Raw genomic sequence first — 16,093 nt, 5'->3', positions numbered from 1 at the left:
AGGGGTATATATATGACTATGCTTTGTTAATAAATTTGCCTTGCAACCATCAGTTGTTTGTGCCCTTCTGATCCCATACCTTGGTGCTTTCCGTTCCCTACCCCCTCTCGTCGATTGTTGCTGCACTTTGAGGACCCGCGCGGCTGGCGGCATATTATGATACGTTTTTCAATACTGGTTAATTAAATTTACTATCTAGCTTACGTTATAAAACTTACTGCATCCTAGTAGCAAAAGCCTCCTGTATTATCTGCTATTTGAAATAAAAAGAATCATGTCTTTGGCACTAATTTTATAGATTTCATGTTGAGCAAGGAAGCAAATGGTATAATTTGCAACATGGTTTTCCAAATACGTTCAACGTTTCAGCCAAGGATCGAACCTGCGTCCCCTGCATTGGAAGGAGGATTCTTAACCACTGGACCACCAGGGAGGTCCCTATTTTATTTTTTGATGGTTCCCGAAAGTGATTTTACTTTGAATATACAGAAAAGAAATCCACAAACGAGAACTATGTTCTATGGCTATGTCTTTCAAACAATGTTTTGCATTTACAAAAAAATTATTTTCCTGATTAAAAGCACCAGCTGAAGATACAGGCTGCTAAAAATATAAGACATTACAAACCCTTTAAAAGACAGTATGCCAAACATACTTATTAACAATGCTTTAAGGAAACAAAGACAACGCAACCAACAAATTTACCTACTGTGCCCAGTGGTCCTTTCCGATTTCCCTGCCTGTGTTCCCAATAACTGGAACTGGTAGTGCTTACCCCAGTGGGAGGACCCTGGCCTCACCCACGGGCAACTGGGAGATCCAACAGGGGAGGGCAGCTATGCGTCTGTGAGGGAACCTGGCACCTCCTGGTCCAGCACCCCCAGAACCGTAGACCCTGAGGGCCCCACTGCTGATACGACGAAGTGGGAGGCTCACACGAGGGGTCTGACCAGCTTTCAATAATTTACCTGCCAACAGGAATCTTTCTGCTACTCTCTCGCACCCCTGTGTGCTTAAAGTTTGGACTTTTTATTTATCTGTTTTTTCTGAACACTTAGCTGTATGACACTCGCTGTAATGTCTCCCTGGGGACTTCCTTGCTGGCTGTCTTAAATTCTTGTGATTGAGAAACTGTGAGGCTCTGAATTTGGACTCACAGGAAGGTATTCACAACAGCTTTATGTAATCGAAAGATGCTGCAGTGAAGGGGAGGTTCAAAGCCCGCACACACACATGCATGCACGTACACACAGGTTTTCTTCCATAAAGCTAGAGTGGAATATTAAATATCAAGTACTGAATTTTTAACTGTAAACTTAAGAATTTATCCTTAACTTTACATATACATAGATAACAGGGTGGTCACTAAAAGCACCTGAACATCAGGACAGACGTTAAGTTTTGAGGTTCTTATTTCAACTGCTCTATGTACGAGATGCCCTAGAAGCAAAGAAAGGCTTCAATAAATACGCAGAGACAAACATGATGTAAAGTGCGACTGGCCTCCTCATAGCGTCCCTGGAAGATGAAGAGCCTAAGCACTTGGAAAGCTGCCATTAGCAGGCAGTGCGAACTGACAGGGAAGCTGCGGTCTGGACTGATCGTCTCCGACAAACTGTACAGTACCTCTTGGTGTCTACTTCCTTCCCTTATATACACACTCACCAAGTTGGTCACCATGAAGACCCACAGCTCCTGGTGACTGGTGAGCCGCAAAGCTGTGGTGAACTGGACTTTAGCGTTGTCCATGTGGTTGACAGAGACACAATACAAGCCCGGCAGTGTATGCTGAGTGGTTGGAGCAGAGCCAGGGGTGTTGCTGGCACAGCTGACAGACCTGGGAGATCTCCTGCAGTGCAGTGGCCTTATGTTCTGTCACGAGCCTGCATGTGATGATGTGCTCAAGCAGGATTACTTGGAAGAAGGACAGAATGGGGCTGCAGTAGAGCACCTGGAGCTTCTCCAGCTACATGAGGGACTTGTTTGTGGACTTCTGCACTTTCTCTAAGTAGCCGGCTTGCATGGAATGCATCACAGTCACCAGGTAGAAAAGCAAGCACATGTGCTCCTTGGGCAGCCAGTGGAAGAGGTTGGCGTGGTTGCTGGGCACTGTCTTGTTATGTGCAGTGTGGAGATGGTCTGGATGCACTGATGCAGCTGCTTCGGGCACAGCTTCACGCTCTTTACCTGCCCGGCACCCAGGTAGTGGGTCACCTGGAGCCCCAGGAAGAAGACACACAGAGGCTCTTTCTGGATGGGGTCCCCATGCCAGTTCTCAACTATCTGTCCACAGAGAGTCAGCAATGGGTGGACTTCCTGCAACTTATGCTTCGTCAGCTGCAGCATCCCTTTGCTGAGCAGGTCCTGTGGCCGTGTGTACTCAGATCCCACCACGCGGAGGGTTCTCGGCCTCCACACCCAGGAGGTCGCAGGCTGACACCAAGTCCTCTTGGTCCTTGGGCCTTTTTTGTCTTTGGGGTAGAGGAATAAACTCCTGATTTCCTTCCCTCAGAAAAAATGGACTCAGACATCCCAGAAGCCTTCCAGAAAGAGCTCACCTGCCTCGTGTGCCTGAATTACCTTCTAGACCCTGTCACCATAGGCTGTGGACACAGCCTCTGTAAGTCCTGTCTCTGTCTTCTCTGGGAGCAAGCCAAAGACCCTTCCAGTTGCCCAGTGTGCAGGCAACGATCAGAGCAGACAAACCTCAAAACCAATTTTCTTCTGAAGAATCTGGTGTCCACTGCCAGAAAAGCAAATCTCAGGCAATTCCTGAAGTCTGAGGAACATAAGTGTGGGACCCATAAGGAGACAAAGAAGATCTTCTGTGAAGCCAACAAGAGTTTGCTCTGTTTGGTCTGCTCTCAAAGTCAGGAGCACAGGGCTCACAGGCACCGCTCCACTGAAGAGGCTGCTGAGGAACACTGGGCGAGTGATGTCTGTGCGAGCACTTAGAGAGCTGGAGGATGGTACAGCTAAGAGATTAAAAGTTTATTACAGTCAGAACTTCCCTGGTGGCACAGTGGTTAAGACTCCATGCTCCCAATGAAGGGGGCCCAGTTTTGATCCCTGGTCAGGGAACTAGATCCCACATGCGTGCCCCAAATAAGAGTGCGCATGCCACAACTAAGGAGCCAGCGAGCCACAACTAAGACCTGTCACAACGAAATAAGTAAATTAAATACTTTTTTAAAAAGGATATTATGATCATAATGATGAATAAACCCTCTCTTTACTGAGTGCCAGGTACAGACCTAGTTAGCAATGACAAAGCTATGAAGAAAATGCTGAAGCATACCTGTCTCTATGGAACTTGTATCCAATGGCTGGGTGATAAAGTTAATTCAAATTATTTGGATGATACATTATTATGCTCAAGGCTCTATAAAGCCTTCATTTTGAGAAAGAGTCTTTGGCTCTAAAATCTGCAAGTGCAAAAATTCTTTTCCATTGGATACAGGTTTCCTGACTCTGGACAAAGAAGGAAGATACAGTATATTGGAATTAGCAGGCAGCAAGCAGCACTACATCCAAATTCTGATGCAAGATGCCAAACTACCTGAAAATTAGCCATGCTCAGTAAAATCCTGTTCCTTACCCTAGATACAAGATTCCCTGATGGTGTGTTGTAACCCTCTCTTTACTGAGTGCCAGGTACAGACCTAGTTAGCAATGACAAAGTTATGAAGAAAATGCTGAAGCATACCTGCCTTTATGGAACTTGTATCCAATGGCTGGGTGATAAAGTTAATTGAAATTATTTGGATGATACATTATTATGCTCAAGGCTCTATAATGCCTTCATTTTGAGAAAGAGTCTTTGGCTCTAAAATCTTCAAGTGCAGAAAGTCTTTTCCATTGGATACAGGTTTCCTGACTCTGGACAAAGAAGGAAGATACAGTATATTGGAATTAGCAGGCAGCAAGCAGCACTACATCCAAATTCTGATGCAAGATGCCAAACTACCTGAAAATTAGCCATGCTCAGTAAAATCCTGTTCCTTTCCCTAGACACAAGATTCCCTGATGGTGTGTTATTCTGCAGTGTGGAATCTTCTAAAACTGAACAATAGTGAGGAAGAATAGGGAAATGTGGTGATCTGTTATGGTCCTTCCAGTCTTCCTCCAGGTCCTGTACCTGACCTCTTTCCCACCTCAGGATCTCCACACACACCACACACTATTTACCCTTCAAGTCTGTCTTCAAATGCCACTCCCTTACACTAGCCTAAGTTTATACTTCATTTTATATTCCTTTAATATACTCCCTTTTTTCCCCTTTCATACACTGACCCAAATTTTAACTACAATTCCTGTAGCATTTATTCAGTTCCTTGCTCCCTGACTATAGCCTTCATAAGGGTAGGAATGATGTCTGTCTTGTTCATGGCTGCTCCCCAGGACCTAAAACAAATGTTAATAAATAAGCAACAAAATAATCAAGGGATGTATTCAGATGTATTATTCACAGTATTGAAAATATGTTTACAGATTGAAAGGCTGAAAGTCTCATATCACAGTGACAAAATTCCAAGTCAAAATATTGTTTGCTAATAGATATGAATTTAATCATCTAGAGTGAGTTCAGGGAATCCCATATAAGTCTTAGACCGACAACATTTTATTTTCATTCTTAGCTTTCCATTTATTCCTGCCTGTTCTCTCCTGTTACTGGCTAATTAAAAGTCTTACTATTAATCTATATTAAGATTTTCTAGTTCAGGGCTTCTTCAACAGCAGAACAATTGACAGTTGGGACTGGTTTTTTCTTTCTTGTAGGTCTGCCTTGTAGGATGTTTAGCAGAATCCTTGGTCTATACCCATGAAATATCAATGCTAACTTCCAATTGTGACAACCAAAAATTTTTCCACTGGAAGAAAAAATCACCCCCATCTGAAACCACTGCACTAGTTGATGGAAAAAAGTAGATGATACATTGATAATGATGAAATAATATTTGTATTTTTAAATATGACAAGAAAATTTAAACATAAAATTCTCTTCCTGTGTTTGTTTGGGCCTCCTCTCTCCCTCCCTAATGTGCAGTGTGCATCTGCATTCCACACTAACTAGACCTCCTCAAAGATGGGGGTGCCCACTCGAGCATAAAGATCTTTTTTTCCCTTTCTTCTAATGTTGGCAATGTAACTTCTTGAAGAAGAGCATTCTTTCTCAACTCTGTAAGGGATCATAATGACTTGCTGCTAACTTTGTATGTGCTTACCTGGACTGTATATCTTTGGTGAACTTTATATAAAATATCAATATGTCATTTTGATGTATGATCCCTTTGTCCTGAAAATTTATGTGACTGTTCCTTTCATTTCTAACAGGTGGAATAGTTCTCAGAGCTTCTGAGGGTCTGTCTCCTGGGTTATACTCCTCAGTTTGGCTTGAGTAAAATGCTCTTGTTTTTCTTACCTTGATTGTTAATTGAATTTTCATTGACAATAAGATCCATAAAATAGTTTATATAGATATGCTAACTGATTTCTAAAGTTGTATATAAAATCTAGAGCATGTAAGGCAGTAACACAGAAGATAGTGGAAAACTTGCTTATAAGAATATAAACATATAAGCAAATAAATAATAATATGGAAGAGAGATACAAAAAAAAAATAGTTATACACTCCAGCCACACATTTCCTAAAAAAAGACACACTTTTTGATATATACAGAATTACAGATTTGTGTTCAAGGACAGGATGTTGAGGGGAATAATAGACTCTATGGTATGTTTTTACCTGGTTGATGAAGAACAATGTTACTACAGAATTGTTGAGAAATGATGTCAGATTAGTCTGAATATTTACTGAGGCAATGGTTCCTTCACTCCATATGAGAAGCTTCCCTGGACTCTAACTCTCTAGAAACTGTGCCGATCTTCCAAGCACAAGGCTCTACAAGTCAGACAAATTTTTCTTCATCATCCTTTTTTGATTTTTACAGGCAGCTTCCTTTCAGTAAATGTGATTTTTCTACTTAAAAGGATTATGTTAATGCAGGTTAGTTGTGCATGTTTCCCAGGTATCTTGGAAATGAACCATCTGGTGAGGGGAGAAACTCACATAGGAAGAATTCCTTGAGGCTGGAGATAAAGTAACACAGAGTGAATGATGCTTTTCCTAAAATGGGATTGAAGGAAACAATTGCTACTAATCTCCTTTCCACATAGCAACAAGTCTCTCTTCTTCCAGTTTTTTGTAGATTTTCTTCCTATCTTTTCAAAAAAAGGTATTTCCTTATGATTTTCTCTAGTAAGAAAACAATAAATTTAAGTCCTTCCCTTTAAAACAGTGGCATGCTTGTACAATTCAGAGTCCCCCAAAGTTTGAAAGTTTTCATGGTCTAAAAGACAAATGTTTTAGGTGAACAGAAATTAAATCCTATAAAGAGGATAGAAAATTGAGATAAAATGTTTAAAAAATATTCTATTAAAAATGTAATAAAATATCAAAGAGATATGAGGAAATTCGACCAAAATCACACATCAGGAGTTGAGCTGGGGACGAAAATCATATTTTCTGCATTTTTCATTATCTAATAACAGTAACTATATTTAATATAATCTTGAATCCTTAGTCACTAGCAAGGAATCAAAGGAAAGCTGACAGGAGGAGAACCTGGGCAGTCATCTCCACTAATTCTTAGTATCTTTAGCTACAGTGATAAAGGTCAACTATATGGTGCTGGTAAAATCGAGCTCACATGGTAAGCGCTCAGTTTATGCTTTCAAAGTACCATTTATTTCCTTTATTTTGCCATTTTTATTTGCCATAATTCCTCTCATTTTCCTTAATGTTCTTTAAAATTATAGCTTTCCCAGGAATTTATCATGGGCCATGTTCTCGTCTCACTTTATACATTCTCTGTTTTACGTGTTTACCTCCTTTTTTTTTTTTTTGCGGTACGCGGGCCTCTCACTGTTGTGGCCTCTCCCGTTGCGGAGCACAGGCTCCGGACGCGCAGGCGCAGCGGCCATGGCGCACGGGCCCAGCCGCTCCGCGGCATGTGGGATCCTCCCGGACCAGGGCACAGACCCGTGTCCCCCGCATCGGCAGGCGGACTCTCAACCACTGCGCCACCAGGGAAGCCCTATCTCCTTTTTTAAACTACACATATGCTGAATTTTCTGTATCAGTTTTTTTATTTCTATTGATAATCTTCTCAGAAGAATCTTTTTTTCTTTTTTTTTTGAAGAATCTTCTTTTGAAAAATCTCTGACACACACACACAAAAAAAACAAAACAAAAAAAAACTGACCAGCTAAATAAATAAATAACCTCTTCTGGGGATGAGAAGATTCACATGATGGGTTTAACTGGCAATGTTCCCAGTGGTCTCACCTTGATTTCATTACTCAAATGTAAATATGACCCAGATGACATTAATTCTAATAAAGGTCATCAAAACTGAAAGATGTAGAAACGTCTTTAGAATAAGAAATTCTTGATATTATAGCTAAGAAAATGTATCCAGTACACATTTTCCTCACCTTCCAATCAAAGACAAGTCCAAAGGCCCATAGTAGCTAATTCTGCCAGTATGTACAACTAAATGCAAACTAAATAAGAAGAGTATTAGCTATAAAATTTTCTTTGAAAAGGGGCAAAATTAAGCTTATGAAATTCAAGGTGTAATGACTGTTGCTCACTGAAATTTTAGTGTCAACACAAAGCACTCAGGAATTTTAGGTGGAAATGGAAAGAAGTGATGAGTTGAAGGCAAATAAAGTAAAATTATACAATCTGAGATCACCTGGAGAGATGCAGTTTGTTAAAATAAGCTGATAAAGAAATTTGTTAGTTACTTAAGGGCTACATGAAACAGGGGAGAAGAATAGAGAGAACGTGTTCTATGAAAGCTAGGTAATATAGATGGACAGAATAAGGGCACATTTCTGATAAGTATTTCCAAATTTGGAGAATCAATTCTGACTTAGTCTTCCATTTAAGAGATTCAAAGATAAGTAGGTATTCTTTGTCCATGACCCTTAGGAGCCAGATGCTGAAAAGGTAAACACTCGACATCTTGACAATGGTGAAAAGCAGAGCTTACTCTTCTTGAGTACTCATTCCTGGTTCTAACCCAGAACACTATGACATCGTTCTTGTTGAAGATCAGTTTATTTTCATTGAACATAACCTCATGTATATTTCTTCTGCTGTTCCTGTCATTGAATTTTTTTCTTCTAAACCAAACCAAAACAAACAAACAAAAGCTTTTAATGTGCATCCAGAATTTCCAGATAAGCCTTGAAGCTTGGTGTGTAATATGCCTAATCTTGACCCAACAGGGTGGAAACACAACTACTCTGGAACACAGTACATTATTTTCTTACACTTAGATCCCCTTGCTCAGGATATTTTCTCAGGATGGATAAGAGATGGCATCAATAAGCTCTTTTTTGCACACTTAGAAAAAAGACAGTTATTGAAGATATCAATCTTCCTCTTGATTATCTGTTATATATGAACGGACACGTGAAAGAAAAACACCCTCTGGGGCCTTTCCACTTCAGTGTTCCATCCTTGGTCAGGGTACGAAGATCCCACATGCCACTCAGGGAAGCCCCCCCGCCCCAAAAAAAAGAAAGAAAAAAGAAAACAGCCTCTGAGTCACAGTCTTTGTTAGAGCAAATCAGCCTGTCCGCTAACTCATTTGAGAGATTTTCACTTGCCCTGAGTATCTAAAAGAAGTGAACTCCCAGTTTCATGGAATTTAGCACATTACAGTTTATGCAGTTTTTTCACATTTCAGTCATCATTTATCCCATGACCATACACCAAGGTATATTCTTTGTTTTTCTTTCTTGGTTTCTTTCTTTTCTTTGTTTCCTTCTTTACTCAGTTTCTTTTTCTTCTTTCTTACAGGGTATATGTATCATTCTATTTCTAGAAATGTGAATTCTCAATCATGTGTATTACTCTTTCAAATGCAAATCTGTTTTGTTTTTGTCAGTGCATGATGTTTATATCACCTAATGCTAAGTGATTTTACATATATGCCTATTTAAATCCTGTCTCATGAAAGACAAATATCATATGATACCGTTTATATGTGGAATCTAAAAAAAGGGTGCAAATGAACTTATCTACAAAACAGAAATATAGTTACAGATGTAGAAAACAAACTTATGGTTACCAGGGGGTAAGTGTTGGGGAGGGATAAATTGGGAGATTGGGATTGACACATACACACTACTATATATAACATAGATAACTAATAAGGGCCTACTGTGCAGCACAGGGAACTCTACTCAATACTCTGTAATGGCCTATATGGGAAAAGAATCTAAAAAAGAGTGGATATATGTATATGCATAACTGATACACTTTGCTGTACACCTGAAACTAACATAACATTGTAAATCAACCATACTCCTATAAAAATTTTTAAAATAAAAACAAATAAATAAAAATAAATCCTGACTGTCTCATTCTAAGTCTTATTTTCTGTTTCCCATCACTAGGAATATTTACCTTCCACTAATATATATTTGCCAGCCTGAGGAAATCTCAAAATCCAACCAATAGAATAAAATTACAGTATAGTCATTTCAAATCTCAAAATAATAGAATTTCCTTGGCCTATGAATCTGGAAATCAGTTTATTTCTTACATTTTGTTGACATTATGATTTATTATTTTCAGTCCTATTATGTTACCTGTATTTTGGAAAACTTTGTTAATGCCAGAAAAATATTGTTTATATTCACTCATTTATATAGCCATTCATTCACCACATTTTTATAATATTCTATGTTTTAAGCATGTGTATGATAGTGGGAATATAGTAATTAAAAAAATACTGTCCTTACCTTCTTAGTATTTTCAGTCTAGTAGTATCCAAGCATCTAAGCATCCACCAATTTGATGAGAGAAATGGAGAGAAACATATGGTATCTTTGGCACATACTTGGCTTTCAACAGACAATGGAGGTCATCTAAATTACTTAATTCAGTAAGGGGACACAGCAGGAATGGGATGAAACCTAGAAGCAGTGGCCTTATATTCTGATAGAATTCTCATTCTTATTCAGCACATTTCAACATAAATACACTTTAAAATTTAAGGTTAAATTGGATATTTAGCAAAGTTTACAGTGACCTGTATCCTACTTTCAGACAGCAAAATCTGCTTCTCAGGTGGTAGGACAAAGATTTAAGCATCAATGCTACCTAGCCCTCTCTCTGAGAGTCATGAAAATTATTGATTTTAATGAGTCAGGATCCCAGTTCATGAAAGTTAGAGAGCTTTAATAGACACACTACCGTCAATGCCCATCTGGCAACACAGGCAGGACGGGGCCACATTTTCAACTCAAAAAAGAATAATGCATATGTGTGCCAGGTGAAATTAGATGTATAGTCAAAGAAAATATTGTGCCAGACCATGCCATATATATGTATATATGGAACTCTGTTTAATCAATAACATATTATCTATCAATATATCAAGTTCTGAGTAATCTAATTTTAAAAACTGTGGAATGGTGAATGTACATATAGAAATGGAGGAACATTTTAGGTTTAAATCTGGACAATGGTTCTCAAACTTGACTGCACGTTAGAATCACCTGGGGAGTTTCTAAAACTCCCCAATTTTAGGCTATGCCCCAGAACATTACATCAGAACTTCTCTGATGGGACACAGGCATCGCCGTTTTCCAAAACTCCTCAGATGATTCCAATGCTCCAGCAAGTTTAAGAATCATTGGTTTAAAATTCTTCACACATCCCCTACTTACCTCAAGGTGGACGATTTGAATGACCAGACATCAGCACTTACCATTTGTTTTTTTCTTCCCTTTGCTCTACCTCAGTGATGATCAGGCTTTATATGCCCCGGGAATTACTTCATAGCATAGCAGACGCAAGCCATAGTCAACTCATCACATATCTTGTTAATGGGTGTGTGGGGAGGAAAAGTTTTTCTTTCTTCTCTTCTAGGTTCTTTGGCTGCTCTAATAATTGAATTGATATGGCAGATCAACTGGAGAAAAACAAATTTAATTCGTATGTATGGGAGCTCATAGAAAAATCAGACTCAGAGAAGTGACTCAAGTAGGCAGCTTTTATACCTTTTAGACAAAGAAACAATACATTTGTGAAAAATTGACAAAACAAAGTAGTTTGGTCTTAGGGTATTAAATTAGTAAAATAACAAAGTTTGTTTATGCAGCCTTCTTAGCTTTCAGTTTCCTATCTTTGGTGATTAGAATACCTCTCAACATTCTGTTAACAGGAGGATAACTTTTGTATGGGAGATTTATTTTCTGCTTTCAGGGGGACAATGAAGGTTCAGAGTGTCCTTCTTGGTTGTCTCTTAAGTATAGCCAATATGTCAAAGTGGCACATTTTTGGGTGGCCTGCACTGAACCATATCAAGTGATAAGTTCAGATGTTCTAGGAACACATCCTATTACCACCATATGCAAAATTTTAGATTTTGACTTCCTGAAAATTATGAATTCACTACACTGTAATCTTAAATGATCACACTTAAAATTATGCAGAGGTGAGTAAGAAGCATCAGAAGCTCTGGTTAATGTGTAATGCAGATGCACACTGCACATTATGGAGAGAGGAGGCCTAAACAGACACTGAAAGGGAAATTTATGTTTAATTTCTCTTGTCCTGCCTTAAAATATAAATTTTATTTCATCAGTAGTTACAGAGGACAAAAGCAATTTTCAAAGAAGCTAGATGGGGAGCAGGCACTAGAATGGGAAGAGGTGGGTGTCAAAGGAAAGCTTCACTTGATGACTTGTCCAGGGCACCCCCAGCTGGTTACTCTGACTGTCATACTTTACCAAGATTTTTTAAAATACAAAATATTTTTAAAAAAAATAAAAATATTTATGAGGTCAGAGCAAGAGTACAAATTGAGGTCCACATACCACATGTCAAATATTTAAAATGTCTAACTATAGCTAGCAAACTGCTAATAAATATTTTTATCCTCCCACTTTGGCAAATATTTAACTTCATAGAGACATGGAAGGCTGGTTGATATTTATAGTTGTTGGACCTTGTCATGGTGCTGACATGGTTTACCTAGGGGAAAAGCAATCCAGGGAGAAAAAGCTCAGCAGCCCCTGGTTCAGGTGGGGAATTTGGGAGTTCCTGATAGGAGAAATTCTAGGAGGTAAAAAATTGTGCAGACTCCTCTACCTGTAGGATTGAATTGGGTATATCTGGAGAAGACCAGAGAAATGCTCTACTGCCCAGGACACAGGCAACTCTTCCACCCATCACTGCTTTTTTTTTCTGAATTTAAGAGGGGAGGACTTCCTTGGCGGTCCAGTGGCCAAGACTCCACGCTCCCAATGCAGGGGCCCCAGGTACGATCCCTGGTCAGGGAACTAGATCTCACATGCTGCAACTAAGACCCGGCACAGCCAAATAAATAAATAAATAAATATTCAAACGTATTAAAAAAAAAAAAGAGGGGAGAATGTTCTGTTCAGCGACCTTGACAGAAAAAGTGCTCTTCCCCCATCCTCACAACTACTTGGCTCTCACCTCCCTTCCTTCAGGATTCCCATAGTCCACACCTTCCCCATTTTACTGACTCCCTGCAGCGATGTTGGAGGGTCAGGAGAACTGGGGGACTTGCTGCTTCCAAAAGTTTACAATCCATTTTGCCCACACTCTGCCCCATGAATAGTTACCTGCTCAGCTGGGTCTCCTCCTGCTGAGGCCCTGCCCTATGGCCCCAGAACCAAAAGGCACCTCCTGCCCTATCCCTTAATAGCTAAACCCAGGGAAACTCCCAGACCTCAAAGGAAGCAGAGGAATGGTGACTTCATAAGGGAATCATGCATATGCACCAAGTGGGACATCCTGGAAAATGGGGCTTCCTCCCTCCATCTCTCCTCCCAGCACTTCTTTCAGCTTCTCAGAGCCTTGCTCTGTCTCTCATCCAGCTCAGACTGTTGCTGGACCCAAGGGTTTCTGCATAACCAAGGCAGTTCTCTAAGAACGCTGTGCCAAGCTCCAAGCTGATTCTTCAGAATCCACAGTTTGGTTTTCCGTGACTGCACAGAGAATATTTGGAACCAGTGGTAACTAGGATGGAGGTTTGCTCAAGGTGACAAATAACTCCCCCCATAAACAGAGAACTAAATGGACTGAGACATAAGTAGCTATAAACTCCATACATGAGTACAACTCCTCTTGCCTTCCCTTGGCCCAGAGGGTCGCTGAACTGGGGCATCCCATCCTTTCTCTACTGTTCCCCCTTAGCTGGCATAAGGAGCACCAGGCAGAGGATCTCCAGTTCTGCTTTTGCTGGGAGGCCCTGGGGCGCTTGATATGGAGTGTGAGGAACAGGAGAAATCTCCATTCTGGTGGCCAAAAATGCTGTTACGTTAAAGTCTTACACTGAAATACAAAAATACATCAACCAATAAAGTGCAACCTCCAATACAGAATATAAACAAACCTCAGGTAAAATATTTCCGAGTTTTCAAACAGGTTTTCTAAAGTCACTAACTGATGAAATAATGTTTTCTAGCTTTTTTGTAAGTTGTAAAAGTCCTTGATGTCCAGAAATTTAGATATACAGGTGGCATTCATGGGTGGGTTTGTTGTAAAATCTGTGTCTCTTGATGAGGTGATGTTTGTGGAGATGTGTTTATGAAAATTAGCCAGGGTGTTAAATAGATCTTTCCCTCTGATTTTAAGAGATCTAATTACCCATATTAGCACCCATCCAAAGACCTCTGAAATGCACTCACTTGAAAGAAGTGGGTGTGGTCTTCAAGGACTCAGTATAAGGAGATTCACGGAGCCAAACTCATTCTTCTTCAGAACAGAGTGATTGTGTTTGGAGCTCACCAACTACAGTGACTTCTGAAAGCGTCCATTACCAAACTTGGAAGCCTTGATCTTGAGCTGACTTCACATTATTACTTCCACAGCAGGCACTGATAACTACATATATCCGTCGGACGGGAATAAAACACTAGACCTACTAGAGCATGGACTTGAGGATATGGGGAGGGGGAAGGGTAAGCTGTGACGAAGTGAGAGAGTGGCATGGACATATATACACTACCAAACGTAGGGTGGATAGCGAGTGGGAAGCGGCCGCATGGCACAGGGAGATCAGCTCGGTGCTTTGTGACCACCTAGAGGGGCGGGATAGGGACGGTGGGAGGGAGGGAGACGCAAGAGGGAAGAGATATGGGAACATATGTATAACTGATTCACTTTGTTGTAAAGCAGAAACTAACACCATTGTAAAACAGTTATACTCCAATAAAGATGTTAAAAAAAAAAGACTACATATATATATTCCTTAGGTAAATACACAGTTTACCTAAGAGGAGTCCATGCTACTTACCCAAAACAAACAATAATAAAATAATCTTAATTTATCAGCAAGCTGAGGTAGTTTCTATGTAATGCTCTCATTTGTCAAATTTTAAAAATTACCACATTCTTTCAACCATTTTTATGAATTAAATTATTTTGCCATCTTGTCTTGCTATATATTTTTGGAATAATTTGATGATTAATTTTAGGTCTATTATCTATGAATTCCTTGGTTGTTCATATAGATTATAAGGACTCAGAAAGTAGTTTCCAGGTATCATGTAATTTTTTACTTAGTGTAGATCCTAAAAATGGGTTAGGAGCATCTTGTTCTATTCATATAAATGTATTACAAGTGGTAATATGTGTGTACGTTAGAGAATATCTGGCAAAAGATAAGTAGATATTGCAGTAAATTATCTGAGAAAAAAATTGTTTTTGAGTGTTGGTAAATGACTCTTCAGAAACCTCTGACTTAGAGCAAGCAATAATGAATGTGTCTACAGAAAAGTGACATTTGTAACTGCATAAGTATCAGAAATTAGAGTGACCATTCAGGTGGTATAGAAATTCAGATCAAATAAATGTTTTTTACAAAATAAAAGTTTAAAAGCATTATTTGTTTTCTGGTGTTGATTGTCATTACATGAGAGTTACATAACTTTCTCCTTAACTTTTTGTTTTTAAATACAAGGATGTCAATAATAAAGATAGGAGGGCAAATTTAAAAACTTACTATACTCATATAAGAAGACTGAAATCTGACCCACTTTTACAAAGATTAATCCTATTAACTCATATATTCAGAAATTGATTTTTAATGGTGATTTCTGTTTGAGATAAAGGATATCAAAGGAGAATATTTAGTCTGTGACTGTGTCTTGTATATGCACATTTTCATGCATTTTAATCAGTGAGTTGCAATAAAGGCATTTTCTAGATCATGGGTGAGGGACAGACGAAGTGGCATTGTGTACATTTCTTCATTTTTACAACCGTGGTTTTTTTAAAATTTTTTCTTCTCTTATAAGGATGTTGTTTTATTAGCCATTACATCCCCAAGCTGATAGATTGTTCCTTGAACTGTAAATTTACCAGAAAATGCTTGTTGACTCAGTTAACATAGTTGCTTAGAGAACATGTTGCTTGCATTTTGTCTCATCTTGGAAACTTATGACTCGTGGATTTTAATTTGGTCAAAAGTGTGATTTCTGGCTCCCACATTTACCAGCAGGGTAATTTTGAACAAGAAATCCTGATAGAATGGTTATGACACTTAAGTGAAATAATGAAAGTAGAAAAGCTTAATTAACTACCCTTTGTTAAGTCAATCACTGGCTGGTACTATTACTGATTGATTTTTCAGACCAATTAGGACACACCGCCTGGAGCTATAAATTGAATGAAACTCCAGATGTCCAAGCTATTTGGAAGAAACTAACACCGCAACAAAACTGATTTTCTTATATACAGAAGGAAAACTGTTGGAGAGGTGGATGACTCTTGGTTAAGAAAACTTTATAGGAATTTAAAAACTAATTTTGACTGGAATATTCTTTTTTCCCCACAGAGACGATTTCCTTCAGTAAAGAAATAAGCAATCACAATATCTAGCTGTTTGACAATGTGAGAAGTTTGACGTGTAGACGTGACCATAAAGATGTATCTGAATTTTGAAGGATCTAAATGTTTTTTTGGTATGGTCCACTGTATTGTGAAAGAATTATTTTTTTTAATTGAAGTATAGATGATTTACAATATCAGTAT

The 16,093-nt window shown here is 39.0% G+C and overlaps 1 pseudogene; it reads right to left on the bottom strand.

The window, feature by feature from the left end:
- Window positions 1-1,440: 1,440 nt before the first annotated feature.
- On the bottom strand, window positions 1,441-12,647 carry LOC102996916 (MAU2 chromatid cohesion factor homolog; annotated as a pseudogene).
- Between the last annotated feature and the right edge of the window lie 3,446 nt (window positions 12,648-16,093).

This window comes from Physeter macrocephalus, chromosome 16 (assembly GCF_002837175.3).
Source record: "Physeter macrocephalus isolate SW-GA chromosome 16, ASM283717v5, whole genome shotgun sequence".
NCBI classification, from domain to species: Eukaryota; Metazoa; Chordata; class Mammalia; order Artiodactyla; family Physeteridae; genus Physeter; species Physeter macrocephalus.
The sequence above is the reverse complement of the archived record's forward strand: the minus strand, read 5'-3'. Positions and strand labels throughout refer to the sequence as shown.